Source organism: Rattus norvegicus, chromosome 5 (assembly GCF_021556685.1).
Source record: "Rattus norvegicus strain SHRSP/BbbUtx chromosome 5, alternate assembly SHRSP_T2T, whole genome shotgun sequence".
NCBI classification, from domain to species: domain Eukaryota; kingdom Metazoa; phylum Chordata; class Mammalia; order Rodentia; family Muridae; genus Rattus; species Rattus norvegicus.
The window spans coordinates 77,540,001-77,559,648 of NC_141538.1; the positions used below are offsets into that span (position 1 = coordinate 77,540,001).

The 19,648-nt window shown below is 46.2% G+C and overlaps 1 protein-coding gene and 1 long non-coding RNA gene across 18 annotated transcripts in view; both read left to right on the plus strand.

Moving 5' to 3' along the window:
• The window catches only part of LOC148005807 (uncharacterized), a 5,348-nt gene extending 761 nt beyond the window's left edge, over positions 1-4,587 (plus strand). The window contains exon 2 of the long non-coding RNA XR_015620894.1: positions 2,105-4,587. This is a non-coding gene — a long non-coding RNA (uncharacterized LOC148005807). The remainder of the gene's footprint in view (positions 1-2,104) is intronic.
• The window catches only part of Palm2akap2 (PALM2 and AKAP2 fusion), a 461,068-nt gene that overhangs the window by 161,497 nt on the left and 279,923 nt on the right, over positions 1-19,648 (plus strand).

The following is a 19,648-nucleotide window of genomic DNA, read 5'->3' on the forward strand; positions in this document are numbered from 1 at the left end:
CGTGCGCGCGCATGTAGAGGAAAGATAGCAGGCACATGCATGCTCACGTCAGAGGTCAGAGATTGATTTCGGGTATCTCCTTCCAGCACGTTCCACCTTTACCTTTTGTTGATTTTTGAGACAGGGTTTCTCTGTGTAGCCCTGGCTCTCCTGGAACTCACTGTGTAGATCAGGTTAGCCGCAAACTGTCAGAGTGCCCACCTGCCTCTGTCTCCTGAGTGCTGGGATTAAAGGCATTTGTCACTACACCTAGCCTCCATCTTCATTTTCGGAGGCAGCTCTGTCGCCGAACCTAACTCGAAATTGAATTTGCTGCCCTAGCTGCCAGCCGTCCGCGCTATTTCATTCCATTTACTTCAATTTTGCGGCATGCAATCCTTCTCCTGGCTTTTATGTGGATTCTGGGGATTCTAACTCAGGTTCTCGTGCTTACGACAAACACTTTACCTACGGAGGTATCTCCCCGTCGTCCTTTCTTCTTTTTCCTATATATGAAAAGAATCTCGGCCTGTGTAAGAATTTAATAAAGACAAAAATAGCAGATCGATTCATTGTGAACAAGTGGATTATTAAGCACTTGCAACAATGCAAAAGGAAGAAAACTAACATGAAATGACTCTTTCACAAGGGAACTGGCCCAGTGCTTATGTTTACTGCCTTTGTAATCCGGTCACTTAAAAGCATCAGTCCTCAACCTACGGGTCGTGAACCCTTTGAGGGTCAAGCAACCCTTTCACAGGGATTGCCTAAGACCATTGGAAAACACAGATATTTACATCACCATTCATAACAACACCAAAATTACAGTGATGAAAATGCACCTTCATAGAATTTTGGTAGAATTTTGTAGTTGGGGGTTCAGGACAACATGAGAACTGTATTAAAGGGTTGCAGCAATAAGAAAGTTGAGAACCACTGCTCTGAGGCCTCATCTCATCTCATCACATCAGTGGTCAGGTTTTTAACAAATTATTTCAGGGAGCACATAGACTCTGGGTAGGGGTGTGTGTGTGTGTGTGTGTGTGTGTGTGTGTGTGTGTGTGTGTGTACATGTGTGGGTGCGTGTGGTGTTCAAGAGACATGTTTGATGATAAGCACCATTATTTCTGGATGGTGTTCTAAGTCCAGGGGTTGGGTAAGATCACCATGCAGGGCCCAGGTGATGGAGAAGAGGCCTGAAGTTGGAGTTCTGGATTGGAGGGAGAGATGTCAATGGAAAAAGAGAACAGCAGTGGCCAATAAAAGCAATATGGTGTGAGTGCCTTTGAGAATGAGCTGGGAAACATGGAGGTGGGGGAGTGGGACTGGGGTGAGGAGTGGTGATGGTCATCTGGTGCTGGCCAGTGAGGAGGACACGATGTGTTTAGCTGCAGGGCTTGCTTTTGTACCAGAGCAGCAGAGCCAGGGTGAGCTGGTTGCTCTGAGTGGGCTCTTCTGCAGGCTTCCGCTTTCTCAGTGAATCTGGATGCAAGGCACTCTGCGGGCACTGAGGGAGGTGCTGGAAATCCGAAGACAGAGCTGGGCACCGAGGGAGGTGTTAGAAATCCGAAGACAGAGCAGAGGCTGTGAGGTAACCCTGCTGGGCAGCTTAAGAGTACTTGACCTGGGGAAGCATAGTCAGACCTCTGGACACCTCTGGTGTCTTCCCTGAGGTTAGGAATCCTCACTGGACAGTAAGACTTGGTAGTAAAAATCGAAGGTCGTATTTGTCCCCAGTGTCTTCAACCAGTCGGGTGTGGGTACCAGTTGATGAATTATTGGACTTCATCCGAGTCAGGTTTATCAGACCAAGATGTCACGAAGAGAGTGAGGTAAGGGAGGAGGTTAAGGCGGTTATACCCATGGTTATGGTTATTGATTCCAGAGTCTGAAGCTGACCAGAGAAGGAATTGAGGCACCAGGTAGGCAAAGGGCACTGGAATGAATGGCTTATAGCAGTATCAAAACAGCATTAGGCTTTATTCACTTCTATAAACTATATTCCTTTTTATAAACTGAATCACGTTTCCAATCCTCGATAGAAAGTTACTGTGTTAAAATATAGTAAATATTTACAGATTAAACCCCCTGTGTAATGTCACTGTTTATATTGAAATTTTTAAAGGCTTATCACAGACTATCCGGGAGAGATTAAATGAGAGGTCTTGTGGCTAAATCCTACAGCAGTCGGCAGAATGATGGTGGACGCCACATGTGAAGGAGAGGCTCTCTGGTCAAACTCCTGAGGCTGGACTTGAACACATGTCTGGTGTCCACTGTCCAAAGCAGCAACAGTCTTGAGGACGATGGTACAACTGACAACCAGTGCGATGTGCAGAGGGTCACGATTGCTAACAGGGGGCCAGAACTAGTCAGCCAGCCATCTGGATCCAAGGTCTGTGAGTCTGGAACATGGGGTGGTCGGGAGAGGAGCGCATCTTACAACTGGGGAGTGTGCATCTGAGGAGGTGTGCACAGGACTGAAACACCTAGGAAACACATGGTGGTATTCTGATCTTCCCCGCTGAGTCACCAGGTTTACATCTGGGGAGCAGGGTTGTTTACAGAGTCCAAGAGCCTAAAGAAATAACCACTGAAAGGGAAGGGCTTGAGTTCATCTTCCACTGAGGACACACTTCCCACCACAGTTTGGACTGACTCAGGCATTGGATAGGACTGAGGCCAACGGCAGGGGCACTCACAGATCCAGCTGTAGGATCTGGGAAAGGCAGGGGCAGAGGATGAGAAGAGAGACTGACGAGAAACAGCTGGTGTCTTCCCACTGAGCAGATGGAAGGCCTAAATACCGTTACACCATTTATTTCATCCTTGGTGAAATCCGTGTTTATTTCGTCTCTAGCCACATTGCTCAGTTTAACCTGAATCCGAAGAGGCTGAAGGGAAACCATGGGGCTTCCTGTTGGGCTCGTCATTTTTTTTTCTACAGTAGATGTGCACGCCACATTAGCATCCTCAAGCGGCATGCGACTCTGCCAGACCATCAAACCACCCTCTAACCCAGTAGCGTCCCTGACTTGTCTCGTGGTCTCGCTGTGTTGGAATCTTCACATCCTTGGTGTGGAAACAGCAATAGCTATCTTCTCAATGACATTTAGATAAGAGCTATCGACGTGCTGGTGGTTAGGGGTGGAAACACAATTCACAGCACAGCCGGGAGGCTTCAATGGCACGTTGGACTATAGAGGCCTTGGCCTTGCAAAAGGAACAGAGGTCAGCGCAGATTAAGTGGGCCAAATCAAATCTTTGATGGTTGAGTGATTTTCGAGAAATGATTGCAGGTCTGCACAATTTAACAAGACTGCTCATAGCGCCTGGAAATATTTTTTTTTCCCCAGAGCGGATCAGATGAAGCCAACTTTGAAAATTGGTCATTGCTGTAAATCAAGTGGCAGACTCTCACTGACCTAACTCTCTCACAGGGAGAGAAGGAAACACTACTGTGTGGCTGCTGTGGCTTGATTTGCCAAGAGCTGAGGGATCTCCACCAATGTATGAGGTTGCCCACCACTCGGCTCGGTGTAATGAATCGGGATGTCTGTGACTCTGACGCCAGCGAGACGTGTGAATCGCATAGATAGACTAAATGGTCGTACTTCCACCCCAGCTGCCAGCGGTCTCTGTTGCATCGTTCTTTCCTTGGTTAATAAATCTTGGCTCACAGCTGAAGCTTCTGCTTTTTAATGTCTAAAAGTCAGCATTTCCGGATTTCCTGCCCTCTCTTTAAAACATAGGTAGAGGCAGGCGAGGAACGCTTGGAAGAGACAGATTGCTCTGAGACCTGACCTGGATGCCTGGGTCTATGCTAGAACTGGCACCCATTCATAACGGTCCGGGTCTTTGGGAGCTCTTTCAGGCCGGTCAGGGCTCAACAAGAGGCTCAATACCTCATCTTTCTTATGTCAGGTCCACAGAGCACGCTCTGTACTCCAACTGATAAAGTCAACTGTGGTCACTACAGGATGGTTCACGGTTGCTCCCTATGGACCGATATGTACACCGAATGTCGAAGAATTGATGAAATTTCAAGTAAATAGAATCTTGAAACATCCGGGTACAGGTCGGGATATACTAAGGCCCTGGTACGGAAAGGATGAAACACTGGTTGGAGGCCGGGCTGTCGCCTCTAGACATTTTACCTGTGAGATGAGGTCAGAGTTTGGCCTTGAGTGTAGGTGGATGAGGAGTGTGGGGATGGAAGTCATTAGAAATGAGTTGTCAAGGAGTCATGGCAACAGGACTTGTGTGAGTCACCTCAGTTGACAGTGTCGGCATTTCATGTGGATTCTATGAACCAAGAGATGAAGTCATCAGCTGATATGGGGAAGTGACCGATCAATCAGTTACCGAGAAGAACTGAAAAGACCAGAGGATGAGACTTTTCTGAGGTCAGAAGGGTTGTCATATGGGAGTGTCATTAGGCACAGTCCCAAAGCCACTTCCTGATCCTGACACTGGCTGACTCAGAAGCCCATGTTCTGCAGACTGTCCCATACTTTTTTTTACCAAGTCTGAAACTAGACCGGTTTGCCTGGAGGGAGCTCATCGCGTTTCTTTAGAGAATAAATAAAATCCAAAGTATGGCCTTTACATTTTGTCTTAGCTGCATTCACCCCTGTTGAACCGTCTGATTTGGTAAATCAGTATGTTCAGAGCAAACCGGGGGAACGTAAAATGATTTAAACAAAGTGACAGCAGCACAAGGCTCCCTTAAGTAATGTAAGTTAAGCTTGTAAACGTGTGGTTGAAATTTGAATTGCAGTGAGCATTTAAACTGTGAAAGCGCTCCAGTTGGTGCTTCTGTGGTTGTCTGCTTGACCCTTGGGCACAGTCGCTGGCCTTTCAGCGTGATGTGAGGCTGCTTTTAAGGTAGGAATGCCCTGTGCATGACCATAATGTCCCGCTCTGATGCACATGTGGTGCCCAGGCTTAATCTAATGCAGACAACTGTCAGGGCAGGAAAATATAAATAGTTATAAATCACAGAGATAAAAAAATTTAACCCTCTATGATTGAAGAGTTCAGATGTCCTCATGGCTTAAAGATCTGGGGAAAAAATGCAGCAAAACAAAACAACACACACACACACACACACACACACACACACACACACACACACACACACACCGGAAACAAGAGCATACTGAACCCATGTAAGGCCAAACCCAGCAGCATGTGTCTGTAATCTCAGTACTCCTATGGTGAGATAAGAGGTGGGACAGGAGAATCACAGCCCAATGAGCCTGGCATATTCAGGGTGAGCATTGAGAGACCCCCCTGTCAGGGTGGGACCTGACTGACACCTAAGGCTGTCCTCTGACCACTGCCAACACACACGCCAAGACTAAACAGTCAAATAAAAATAAAATAAAATAAAAGGTAGAAATGCATCTCCCTGATGAACTGAATATACACTGCGCGCGCGTGTGCGTGCGTGCCTGTGTGTGTGTGTCTAAAGTGAATACAGGAAGCTAGTAGCTGCTGGCCGCAAGGGGAGGCTCAGAGGCCATCACAGAAAGCTTCATTCTGTTTTGCGACTTGACTCCATGTGCGGTGAAGGAGGTAGCGCAGCTGTAAGCCAGCTGTGTTTCATTTCGCCTTGGAAACAGGGCCCTTTGTCCAGTCCAAACGTTCTTGCCACCCCCATCCCTCAATTTCACGGACTTTGGTTCTTAGTGGAAAAGTCGTTGACACACAGGTTTGTTCTTGGAAGCAGCTGCTCAGGACTTTGGCAACCTTTCCGGGTTGAATTTAAGCCGACGAGCCATTTTGTGATATGCAATAAGGTAAAGAAGTCATTCAGTGGATTTCCCACATGGTCTGTGAGTGCCTTCGTAGCCGCACTGGGAGCCAGGCCAGATACGGGCTGGCTTCCCCGCTGAGAACATAAAGGGATGTGGCGCCCCCTCGTGGACGAAATTTCTTAACCGCATTCCTCATTTTGCAGGGATGAGAAGGCATATTAAAACATACGCTGAGTGCTTCGTAACTGTGGGCAGCTGTAAAAATGGAAGAAGTGTAAATAAAGCTTTCAGAAACTTTTTACTGCCCAGTCTCTTAATGGTGCAAATGTTGGCTGTGAGCCACAGTATCTTGTAACCTGAGGGCCGATGGAGACTCATAACACAGAACGCTGCTGTCAGGGCTCCTGTCAAATGGGGGGAGACCTGCTGACGTTGGCGCCGGCACCTGGAGAAGCTTCTGGAAGTGCTGGCATGGTCTATTTATTTTTAGCTAGGTGATGGCTACCCGAGAGCTCATTTAGCTAAATGTCGGTTTTGTTTTGTTTCTGGACACGTTTGTTTGTTGTTTTTTTTTTTGTTTTGTTTTAATGTAAATCTTTGATTACCTGTATTACTTTCTAAATTTAGAACCATTGATGGGAAAACTCAAAGACCCAAAGACATATGTGGGTGGTACAATTGGTGCTTTCAGAATAAGACACAGATACAGATGGCTCATAGTGACAGGCTTGGTATTGTCACTAGACCTTGAGTTGGTGCTGGGAAGGGAGCTCACTGGGCAAAGCACTTGATGCACATATGTGAGGACCTAGACCCATGTAAAACTGGGCGTGGTGCTTCTGTGTCAGGATGGAAGGCAGAGGCAGGGAAAACCCTGGCCGCTTGCAGCCTAGCTATCTTAGGAACACACACACACACACACACACACACACACACACACACACACACACGGAAGAGCAAGAGACCCCGTGTCTGAACAAGGCAGAAGCCAAGGACTGGTACTCATGCTGAATTATCCAAGACATATAAGACATTTAGAACTCACCTTGAAGAAAATTACACAGAAGCTTCCACATTTCCGTAATCCAGGTGAGAAATGAGTTTGTTTGTGTTTTAAGCAATAAGCTTCAACAACAAATTGATCCCGGGGGCATAATATCCTGTTAGCTATTTGGGAAACAGGAGGAGAGAAGAGTCTTGTCCAGGTTCCGGGGTTAGGTGACAGGGTCCCTGATAACCTGAACCTCTATCTCCCCCCATTTCTTTTCCATTATCACAGACAAACAGCAGGAGGAGCACAGGTCTCAGTGGCCACGCCTCCACACACGTCATCAGAAGCTGCTGGCTCTGAGAGGTCCTTGCTCCTTCCCTCTGACCCCCTCTTTCTCCCTCTCAACAACCGGATCATATGCATGTGCTATGTATGTTCGCTTTTGGGGCCCTCTCTTCTTTCTCCAAACACTGTTTATGCAGAGACCAACTGTTATAAATTAGAAGAGACAGTCTTGAGACCACAAACCACCAAAAGATCTAAGCAGATCTCTTAAATGTAAAGCCAAAGTGAGAGTCTGAGCAGCAAGAAAGGGATTGGTCCAGTATGGTGCAGGCCTTTAACTCCAGCACTGGAGAGGCAGAGGCAGGTGGATAGCTATTAGTTTGAGGCAAATCTACACAGCCAATTTCAGGCCAGCCAAGGCTGCATAATGAGACCATGTTTCAAAAAAAAAAAAAAAGGATTGGAAAAATTGGTTTATATATACTTTCATGAAAATGCTCTTCTGTAACCCATTATGATTAAAAATAATTACAGAAGGTTTAGTTTGGAATTGGGTGTAAAATAAAAAATTTGGAATCAGTTCAATGTGGTTGACATGTGCCTTAGGGTTTTATTACTGTGAAGAGGCACCATGACCAAGGCAAGTCCTAAAAAGGAAAACATTTATTTGGGGCTGGCTTACAGGTTCAGAGGTTCAGTCCATGATCATCATGGTGGGAAGCATGGCGGCATCCAGGCAGGCATGGTGCTGGATGAGGAGCTGAGAGTTCTACCTCTTGATCCACAGGCAGCAGAAGGAGACTATGCCACATTGGCCAGACTTGAACACATATGAGACCTCAAAGCCACCTACGGAGTGATGCACTTCCTCCAACAAGGCCACACCTACCCCGACAAGGCCAAACCTCCTAACAGTGCCACTCCCTGTGGCCCAAGCATTCAAATACATGACTCTCTGGGAGCCAAACCTATTCAAACCCCCACAACGTATGTGGAGCATTATATAGCTGTTGTAAATTTCTATGGGAACATGAATAGGTCACACACATGGCTTACATAAGGTCTATGCTGTGCTGTAAGACTATAGAGCAGGGCCTGGGGTTTCTTTTGGGGTTCTCTGGGCCATTGGATAAAGAATTGTCATTGGCTGCACATTAAACCAAGGACACACAACAGCCCACGGGTTGCATTGTAAGTTTATTTGTACGACACAGTCGCACAAACAGTCCTAGGCCTCAGACCCTGGATTAGACACTGTAGCTCTAGAATGCTTACAGTCATGCTTAGAACAACATGGGCAACTAAGATCAGGAGGGAACGCTTTGGGTTCTGGTATCATAGGTGTCTGTCCATCATGATGGGGAGGCGGAACTAAGCAACTCAGGCCATCCCAGTCCGGCAGGGAGTAGAGAAGGGAAGGCTGGGTATCTTCCTTCATTTTCAGTCTACCCCAGCCTCCAGGGTATGGGATGGTGCCGCTCGTATCCAGGGTGGGCCATGAGATGTTCTCAAAGACACAGAGGGATGCCTCACCCACCTTCTAGATGACTCTAGGTCCCCTCAAGTTGACAATGACTACTGAAACTCACTGGCTTCAGGAGTTGCTTGCTAAAGTTTTCCTAGTCGGTTCTTGATCTCCTAACCACGAGAGCATCCCAATTTCACTCAAGTGCCCGAGTCTATTTCAGAGCCCTGTGCTTCAGATCATTTTAGAAGTGCTCCTCTCTTTTCAAGCACAGGCTCTGTCTCCAACATGTATCACCCTCAAGGGAGATGGCACCCTTGTGAGCTTTCAAGTCGCACCAGGTCTAGCCAACCCATGGCAGGGCCCTCCTCCTGCACCGCCCCACGTAACTGAGCTCCTATTTCGTCTCACTTAGGATTGTTCACAGGCTGCTGTGTACTTCGTCTTTCATGCATTCACTCAACAAACACGAAAAGCTTATTTTTGTTGATAAAGTACTAATGATGAGAATGTGGTTATAGAAGGCATGGCTCTGGCTTCACAGGATTTGCAATACTGAAAAGATGCTCTGGGATGGATTCAGGGGCTGTAAAGACAGATCACAGTGGTGCTTTTTCTATGCTCTCTGATTAGAAATGGACTAGGGAACCCACAAAGCAGGAGTCTGTCCATGCTTGCCCCAGGCCTGCTGTCCAGCTGTTTCCGGTGCCTCCCTCTGCCAATCTTGGAGGGACTTTGTAAAATGTTCTTTTCTGTGTGTGTCAAAAATGCAGTTATCGTGGTTGGGGATTTAGCTCAGTGGTAGAGCGCTTGCCTAGCAAGCACAAGGCCCTGGGTTCGGTCCCCAGCTCTGGAAAAAAAAAAAAGAAAAGAAAAAAAATGCAGTTATTGCAGATTCTGTTGCTTACAGAGGCACTCCAGGACCAAAGGCATGAGATTTTTTTTTCAATGAAAAAAAATAGTTTTTCATAAGTTAATGTTTTTCCTTGGAGACCTGGGCACCTTTCTTATTCAGCCTCTGCTCGTGGGGCTAATTAGATTTGAAGGGTAAAATAATACCAGACTCACGGCTGTGTGTTACATGAGAAATGTATTAGTGGGGAGCCAGAGGTTCTAAGAAACGGAGCCCAGCATGGGCCTGCCCAGCAAGAAGAGGGCCGTCGTTGTAAAGACACCAGGCTATTCCTCAGAGCCAGAAACGAATGTGGCTGTGCATGACGTGAGCTCCAAAAAGTCACTAGGAATTTTTCTGTCCATCTTTTTCTCTCTGCCCCTTTCTCTCCCTCCTCATCCTCCCCTTCCTCTCTCTGCTCAGCTTCCTCTGCCTTTCTGGTGCAGGAGAGGAATCAAATGTTACCGTCCTCAGCTTCCTAACTTTCCATGTCACAATCACAGACAAACCAGCAGTTTCCTTCCCATGAGCTTTGGTCAGAATGCACTGGCAACTTGTTCTAACGTCAGTGCCGGAAGCTGCCTTTTGAGATGCTGGGTTGCCCAGGTCTATAGCCAGAGCAGCATCTCTCATCCTCGGTGGATACACCTCTGACTGGAGATGATCAGATGAGCCTCATCCTGATCCTAAATGGTGGAGCATGGTTCCATACAGCTACAGACTTGGACCTCAACAGAGTAGTTGACTTCTAGTTATAACTCCTACAAAGAATTTTGGGCCGTCCTTACCCTAGCTTAGCCTTCGTTTTCTATTTAAATGAAAAGCCCTTGAGGCAACTTTTATTTTCTTGAAAAGTCGTACAGGAAATGGAACAGGTGTGCCAGTCGTATAGTCAGACAGTGGCCACAGCGGAGACCGTTCGGGAACAGCATGGGACTTATCCTGAAGAATCTTCTGCAAGTGAGGCTGCTCACTCTTGGAGCTGGCTGCTTGATAGAAAGGTGGCCCTCCCTGGCACTGTAAGAAACCTGGGGGAGGCTCACAAAAGATTCACAGAGCACAGACACGCCGGCCTGTTTCTTACCGTGATTATCCTTGTGTATGAGTGGGGATGAGCAATAGGAATTTGAATGCTCTCATAGATAATGCTCTCTGAATTGTTTTAACAAAGAGGAGAGAAATGCTTTGCTGTGCTCTGTACTCCCCCTCTGCCTTAAAGTCTTTGAACTACAGTTTTGTGTTGCAAGAGTTCTCAAGGTCACGAGCCTGCGGAAGGTTAATGTGCCCCTCTTGTGGAAGCAATGCCAGTCACTCTAACTACAGACGTTGTGCCATTCTTCCTTGGCTCCCTCATGCCTCCTCCCTCTGTGTCCCTGGTAGATTGCCAGTGGCTGGACAGATGTCGGGGGAGCAGATTTTTTTAAATCTATGGTTAAGCACTGGAACCTGGTTAGGGGTGTGATTCTGGGGCTCCCTCTGCTTCTCCAGGGGCAGCTGTTGGTGCTGATCCGTGCTTACCTCTGCCTTTGTCACCATAGTCTCTGACACTGACACTTTTGCTTTCCAAAGTCTTCTCTGGAGTTGAGACAACAGGCTAGTTCTGACTCGGTAGAGCATGCCAAGCAGGGTCCGAATGGGCACATTTGGCCCTTTCCATCTCTAGGGCCATTGTCTCCAGCAGGATCCTTTGGTTAAAGTCTTATGCCGCTTTGACAGTTACATGACTGGTTTTGGGGCTAATAGTTGGTGACATTGAGCCATCCAAAAACAGGTAAATGTCCATCTAGGACCCATGACCCAAGTCTAGACACGTATAACTTTTACATATCAAATATATCATATCAAGTGTAAGATTGGATCATTAGGGCATACGTAATGATTGTGGTTGCTGTGAATGGGGTCATATTTAAGTAGGAGGTGGTAGATTTGATATTCTTAGAAAGTGTGTTTGAGACATGGCCCAGCATAGCCTATGACCAAGAATTTAGATCTAAAACAGTTCCCTTTACAGGCCAATCCACAATTATCTCTTAAAATATATCATGAATTAGTATACATGTCCAAAGAACTTAGAAAAAGACGTGTTGGAATCCTAGCAAGGGAGATAATACAGAACTCTAAAACCAAATTTAGAACACAGTGTTGTTCTGTTTTTTCAGCCATGAATATTAATGCTTGGACAAGGCACTCTTAGTCAGGCCATAAGTAGCTGCCAACGTGTTTCATTCAGGAAGTCTCCTGGAGAGGTTCTTGGACCTTCAGGGGTTTTAGGAGATAATAGCAACACTACTCTATAATGTATGATTATACTGGAAAACACATTGTGATACAGTTGTAATTACTTGACTTTGCTTTATCATTTGCTTTGTTCTTGACTTGCAAAAAGGAGTCAGGGAAATAAAGTTTCTCTGGGAAAAATTGGAAGCAATGAGAAGAATAGGGAGAAGCTGGATATGGCTGAGGCCCGGTGGGCTTTCACATCTCATGTCAGAGGGCATAATTGATTCAGAGGAGCATGATATTTCTCAGTGCTGCGATCCTCAAAATATGGTCTTCCCAAGGATGCCCATCTCATCACTAAGTGAGAAAAAGCGTGAGCCCTTGCTTTGATGGATGGTGAACACCCAGTAGGATGCTATTAAGTGCCGCTAGGGCCAACAACTATTAATCACTGCTCAGGGGTACCCTACTAGGGAGCGCTAATGGTTCTTCACTTATGGGTGCTGTTGCTGATGGTAGTGGTAGTGAGACAATCAGGGTCACTCTGAACTCAAGTTGGAATTCTACTGTAGATTTTAATTAGTTCAAGGACTCAAGTTGGTCTGTTGAAAAGCCTAGCTACTGATGTGCTAAACTGCACAAAACAGAATAAGATCAAGCCAGTTGAAATTCCAGCCTAGACAGGAAGGTCCTTTCTAGGCTCCACCCCTGAGAGAGGAGCTATCAGCATTCGATAGCTGCTGGGGAGGACAGTCCGTCTTTCCTGAGGTGCTCCCCTGCTGGGTTCCCATGTTCCATTGGATGGCCCTGCCCCCATGCACGTATGGGCAGCACTAGCTAAACATAGTGGGTTATTTTTAAACAAAGAGAAAAAAGAAAGGAAGGTTCAGGAAGGAAGGAAGGAAGGAAGAAAATGAAGTTGGTACATCATGCTGAGGTTATGAAAGAAGCTGGAAGTCATTGGAGACAATACAGGGGTGGGTACAGTCATATTTTGTTTTGATAGTTCTATGAAACTGTCAATGATAGAGAAGAATTACATTGTCACTAAAAATGTAGCTGCTGGAAACTGTGGGTCTTGTCCACAGGACTGGTCCAGTCTGAGGCGCATACCACTAGAGGTTGCCCATCTCTGACATTGTCTGGAGGGCCAAGACCCAGAGGCTGGATAGCCCAGAGACTGAAGACAGAACCACACACAACTGGGGGGAAAAATCAATAAAATTCTTCCTAACAATATTCTGCTGTAGGTGGGGCCTAGCCAATTGTCACCAGACAGGCTTCATGCAGCAACTAATGGGAGCAGATGCAGAGACCCACAGCCAAACATGAGATGGAGCCCTGGGGATCCTGCTGAAGTGGGAAGAAGGCTCACAGGAGCCAGAGGAGCCATGGATACCATAAGGAAACCTACAGAATGACTAACCTGGGCGCATAGGGCCCCACAGAGTCGTAACCCAGAACCAGAAAGCCTGCATGGGACTGAGCATATACAGGTCCCCTGCATATATGTTACAGTTGTGTGGCTTAGTCTTCTTGTGAGATTGCTAACAGTGGGAGCAGGGGCTGTTTCTGACTCTTTTTCTGGCTTTGGGGACCCTTTTCCTCATACTGGGTCACCTTACCCAGCCTTAATAGGAAGAGAGATGCCTAATCTTACTGCAACTTGATATGCCCTGTTGATAGCCATGGGAGGCCTGCCCTTTTCTGAAGAGAAACAGAGGAGTAGATGGGAGCAGACAGAGGGGAGATGGGGGAGAGGGACTAGGAGGAGGGGAGGGAGGGGAAACTGTGGCAGGGACACACACACACACACACACACACACACACACACACACACACACACACACTAGCTTCTGGGCTGCTGTGATGGCTTGGCAGGTAAAAGCATTTTCTGTAAAGCCTGAAGACTAGAGTTGGATCCCAAAGTTGTCTCTGACCTCCACGTTCATATTATTACAAACATGCATGCACATGCGTGTGCACGTACACACACGCGCGCGCACGCACACACACAAATAAATAAATTGTATTTACATTTTTTTATTTTAAAAAAATCTATCAGCCATTCAATAACACCATTCCCATAACATGCCCTGTATGGAAAGGCTTCAAATTAACGAAAGGAAAGGGCAAGGGTGAGACACTGGATGCCTCAAGTGGACAATGTTTGGGAAGGTCTAAGGGCCAGCGAGATGAGATGACTCAGAGGGTAGGTACACTTGCTGCCAGGCCTGACGACCTGAGTTCAATACCTGTGCTGGAGCCATGTTGGATCTTATAAAGCTCATACACACAGCCTGCTTATGACCATTGCTTCTGTGTGCTTGGGGCTGAGCTCCTGGGCTTGATTGGCTCCCCTGTCAAGGGTCTTGTCCATGGAGAAGACTGATTCCTTCCAGCAACCAGGAATTGCCGATAGCTCTTCTTCTGTGGGTGGGACCCTGTGAGAATCCCCTCGTCTACATTAGCATGTCCGTTTGTACTGTCACTTTTAAGCCTGGCTTAGGGGGTCACTGTTGAGATTTCGGGGCTGCAACTTCCGTTCATATGTAAAGTTACCATTGTCTCAGCCGAATCTGCTTTCTCATATGTCTCAGTCCTTTGGCTCTTATAACCTTCCTGTCTTCTCCTCTGTGGTGTTCCCTGAGTTGTAGTTTAGGGGTTGCATATCTATCAGTTAGGACCAGGTGCCCCAGTTCAGTTATTATAGATTTCTGTAAATGTCTTTGTTGCAAAAGGAAGCTTTTTTTCTCCTTTTGGAGAGGTGAGTGCTACACTCGTCTATGGGTATAAGGATAAGGATGTATATTGCAGTTAGGAATTATCCTGGTTTAGAAAAGTGTTGGTACACAACACCTCCTGAATAGTAAGGAGATACAGCTACCTGGCCCAGAATTCCAGGTGTGCCTTGACCCAAATCATAGTCTACTCCTCTCCTTTTGAGTTTTTCGACTCCAGATGCAGGGCGGGAGTGTGTGTCAGGACTGATTCATGCATAAGACCCTCTGAGCTAGCACAGGATTGCCTGTCTCAGCTCTGTTTTATCCATCAAGGCATCAGCCCATGACTTATTGGCGGCACACGTGAGTAGTCTATTCATGTGAATTCATTTGATTTGTACATGATAGTTGCTGCCTTGCCCAGCTTCCGTGTCAGCCTAGAATACCGGATCACACAGGAATGACAGGTGTGTGGCGCTGTTCCTTTTTAAAAAAAAGATGTATTTATTTTTATTTTTATGGGTATACTGTAGCTGTTTTCAGACACACCAGGAGAGTGCATGGGATCCTGTTACAGACGGTTGTGAACTACCATCTGTGAATTCACCAACTGGGGAATTGAACTCAGGACCACCATCTGTGAATTCACCAACTGGGGAATTGAACTCAGGACCTTTGGAAGAGCAGTCAGTGCTCTTAACCACTGAGCCATCTCTCCAGCCCGAAGTGCAGCTGTACTACTAAACAGAAGCATTTGCTCCACTATCACCATTATTCCACAAGATTGTGATTCACTCATAAAGAAGAGCCATTCGTGCAGGCTCACTGCATTTGGATTTATGAAAAGATGGTGGGAGTTTTGACACTGAGATGAATGGGATTGTGTCTTCTGATTCTGTGGAAAGTATATGAATTTAGTAACAGGAGGGGTTGAAGAAACTGCAGACACATACCTAAAATAAGGTCAACTAATTGTAATTAGAAACGAATCTTGAAATGGCCTTGCCAGAAGATGGAGATGTGGTGACAGGGTGTCGAGATTTTTCTATGGATGGAAATGCAATTCATTTGATGACTGTGTAGCTATTGATTTCATAGCTCGTTTTCTGCCTCAGCTGTTGTTCATAGCCATTGATTAACAAATAAAAGGGGTATTACTTATGGAAACATTTCTTAAGATTAAGGAAAATTCCCTACAGTTGGTCACACTAGACGTGGATATTTGCATAGTCTGTCTCTCTCTGAGAATCCCATCTCATACCCTGTTGTCTCACATTCCGCATAAGGTCTGTGGTCACTTTCTACCAGGAGTCTTGCATTCCATCTCAGTTTGTCTCGTTAGACTCAGTGAGTTGTTTCCTTACTTGCTGTCCTGGCTTGTTTTATGTCAACCTGACACAAAGCTAAAGTCATCTGAGAGGAGGAAACAACAATTAAGAAAATGCTTCCGGGTTTGGGGATTTGGCTCAGTGGCAGAGCGCTTGCCTAGGAAGCGCAAGGCCCTGGGTTCGGTCCCCAGCTCTGAAAAAAAGAACCAAAAAAAAAAAAATGCTTCCGAAGCTGGGCATCATGATGCAGTGCATGCCTTCATTCCAGCAGGCAGAGACAGGCAGATCTCTGTGAGTTCAAGGCCAGTGTGGTCTACAAAATGACAGCCAGGACAGCTAGGGCTGTTACATAGAGATACTCTGTCTACACAAACACTGTCTACACCGAGAAACACTGTCTCAAAGAGAGAGGGGGAGGGGAGGGAGGGAAAGGGAACGGAAGGAGGAGAGGAGGAGAGGGGTAGAGAGATTGAGAGAGAGAGACCTCTATAAGACTGGGGCTAGGCTATAGACAAGACTGTAAGGCATTTTCTTAATTAGTTATTGATGGATGGACAGGGTCCGGCCACTCTGAATGGTGCTATCTGTGGGCTGGTGTCCTGGGTTCTATAAGAAAGCAAGCTGAGCAGTTCATGAGGAGGACTCCAGGAAGCAGCACCCCCTCCATGCATGGGTGCTTTGCATTAGCTCTTGCCTCCAGGATCCTGCCTTGAGTTCCTGTCTTGATGTTGATAAACTTGAAGATAGCTGTGGTTTCTAATTTCTCCATCTGCTGTAAGTTCTGGAGTAGTGGAGAAGGGAGCGTGAAGTATTTCTTCTTACAAAGGAGTTTTCTATGTTGCAATTTCTCATGTAGCCTGTTGCCGCTTTCTTTTCTTTACTAGGGCTACACAACCTCTCTCCATAGAGCATTGTTTGAGGTGTGCCTGTGCGGTTTTCAATTCAGGTCTCAGGACTGAGAGACTGAGTTGTGTTTGTTAATCTTATTCACTTACCCAAATCCCAACTGACCAATCGTGTTTATTGGAGGGTGCAGAGGATAGCCTCAGCTGTCGTTCCCCAGACATCCACCTTGATTTTTGAGGTGGTCTCTGACTAGCCTGGAGCTAGACTGGACAGAGGCTGGACTGGCTGACCAGCAGCCTCTCTGCTTCCTCAGTACTGACAAGCAGGTGCCTTTTTTTTTTTTTTTTTTTTTTTTTGGAGCTGGGGACTGAACCCAGGGCCTTGTGCTTGCTAGGCAAGCGCTCTACCACTGAGCTAAATCCCCAACCCCTAACACGTGCCATTTTACCTGATTCTTTTATGTGTGTCCTGGGGCTCAGAATTCTGCTCCTCCCATTTGCACATCAAGCACTGAACAATCTCCCTAGCCTATAAATTATTATAGTTTATGGAAAGAACTAATGTGGGTGCTGGAGGGATGGCTCAGTGGTTAAGAGCATTTGCTGTTTTTCCAGAGGACTGTGATTCAATTCCTAGCACCCACATGGCAGCTCACAACTGTCTGTAAGTCCAGCTCCAGGGAACCTGACACCCTCACACAGACAGACATACACGCAGAAGAAACACCGATGTACATAAAATAAAAATAAAATCCTAATTTTTAAGAAAAGCGAAAAACCCCTAACATTAAATAATCCTTGATTTAGAATTTGGTCATGCAGACATGTAACGTAAGTTAATTCAATTAGGGGAAAAAAAAGCAAAAAACAAAACGAAAACATAAACACTGAGAGGCAAGACTGAGAGGAAGAGAAGAACAACCTATTGAGGGAAGGGGACTGTTCCTCTACGATTGCATACTTGAATTGAGTGTGAGCTGGGAGACTCACATTCGATAGTTAACCTTCACCGTCAGCTCTACTGGCTGTCAATGGACATCTATTTGTAGTCACCTAGGAGACACAGCTCTGGGCACAGCCTTGAGGGTGTTTCTAGAGAGAATTATCTAAGGAGGGAAGCCCCATCCTAAGTATGAGTAGCCTCGATTCATGCACTGGGGTCTCAGACTGAATACAAAGGGAGGAGGAAGACAAATGCTAGCCACCCCTTTCTCCACCTCTGGTCTACCCAGATGTGAGTAAGGTCTTATTAAGACAACTATGACTGTTCTCACCAACCAGGCCCTCCCTGCCATGATGGAATGTCTCTCAAACAGTGAGTCAGAGTAAGTCCTTCCGCTCTGAGGTGCTCCTTGACAGGTTGTCACTAATACGTTCTCGAATTTGCATAAACCTCTTTTGACCCCTGTCAACTATTTTAGCCTTTAAAGAAACAGATGCTTCTCTTGTTTTTATGGTCCCTAAACACAAGTCAGCTTTCTTTGTGCATTGAGCAGAGAAATGCTGACCTGGTCCACAGTGGGGAGGAAAAGGCGTCTGTGTGGATTCCTTTTGAGACAGGGCTGGGGCTCCTGAACGCTCTAAAGGTCTTTCAAGGGTGATTTTGTTAATAACTGGCTTTCATTTTATACATTGGCTAGGAACTGAATGTGACTTTTTAAAGAGACATAGACTCCATTGACTAGGAAGCCTCTCAGATTGATGAGCCTTGTATATCATACGCTAATGCTTAAAATTCTGATCTTGGTCCAACTGCCCTGAGGACTGAGTAAAGCTGTCTGAGTAAAACCTCTTTGTCCCTGCCTTCTCTGCTTCAGCTAGATGGGTGGAGAAGGAGCTTCGAGAAACAGGAAAGACTAATGGCAGTGTACGCAGGGGGTGGAGTTTAGAATCTGCTGCATGAGCGTGTCACCTGTATTCAGGACAATCTTCTGCCGCTGAGTAACTCATCGATCTACTAACGATCCCTGAAGCTTAAAACTAGTCACAGCATCAGTTAGAATAGCGAGATCCAAAATCTCGCCCTAGCTCTCCTGGCTGCTTATAACTCGTGGGCCCAGCAGTCCTGGGTGGTTACTGGAAAGTATTGGATTTAAAACAACTTATTTCTCTGATAAGCAAACTCTAAGTCAATACAGAAATCTCATTCTGACTGCTGAATTCGTCTTTTTGTTAAGTGTGGAGGGTGGGGGGAGATCAAAAAGTTTCTCCGTTGGCTCCTTTGACTTGAGCTGTCACTTAAAATTTAAAAGCCAATTATTTTGAAGCAGCAGAGCCTTACAAATTCTAAAATCCAAACCAGATGTCGGCCAACCAGAATATAAATATTTTCTTTTGGGGAGAGTTCTGACAGACTGTGTTTCAGTCTAGTTCCAGTAGTCCACCTGAGTGAGAGACAGGGGAGGACCTCACTAACTGACGAGGCTAGGTCATCTGTAAAGGGCTTCATACCTGAAACAGCAAGGCCCCGATTCTTCTGTGGGGTTAAATTTATCATGTCCTTCTACTGTGAATTGTTCTTACTACCCAGGAAACCCCTGTCTCAAGCTAAAGCTCAGACATCTTAAAAGACTTACAAACTGTCAATTTCTGATCCATAAAATTCATAATCAGTGACAATAACACTAAGCTGGCAGCCCCGGGGTTTCCTGTATCCCAACAAACCACCCAGTGGGGTAGCAAGTTCAGCCAAGCTCCATTTCATAGATAAGCAGACTGTGGCACAAATTAAGTATTATCATGAAAGTGAAGGAAAGACGGGAGAGAGAAATCACAGCGTCTCCCTGCTCTGAGACCCACTTCCTCTATTTCCAAATCTAAGAGAATTGGGGGGGGGGGGTTGGTGCCATCCTAGATCTTCAAAATAGAAATGGCCTAAATGTGATGTGGTGCCCTGGATTGGATTTCTGGAACAGGGGCATGCAGGGTGGGGTGTTTGTGAATGGAATAAGTAGACTCCAGACCCCACCATACCACTGACATCTTGATCTTGGCAAATGCATCATGGGTATGAAAATGGCAGCATTGCAAGACACTGGTTAAAGGACATAGTGTAAGTGTCCTAGACGGTGCTCTCAACACAGAAGGAAGTCCCAACTGAGGAATTACCCAGATCAGATTACCCTGTGAACATGTAGAAAACTGTCTTGATTGTTAAT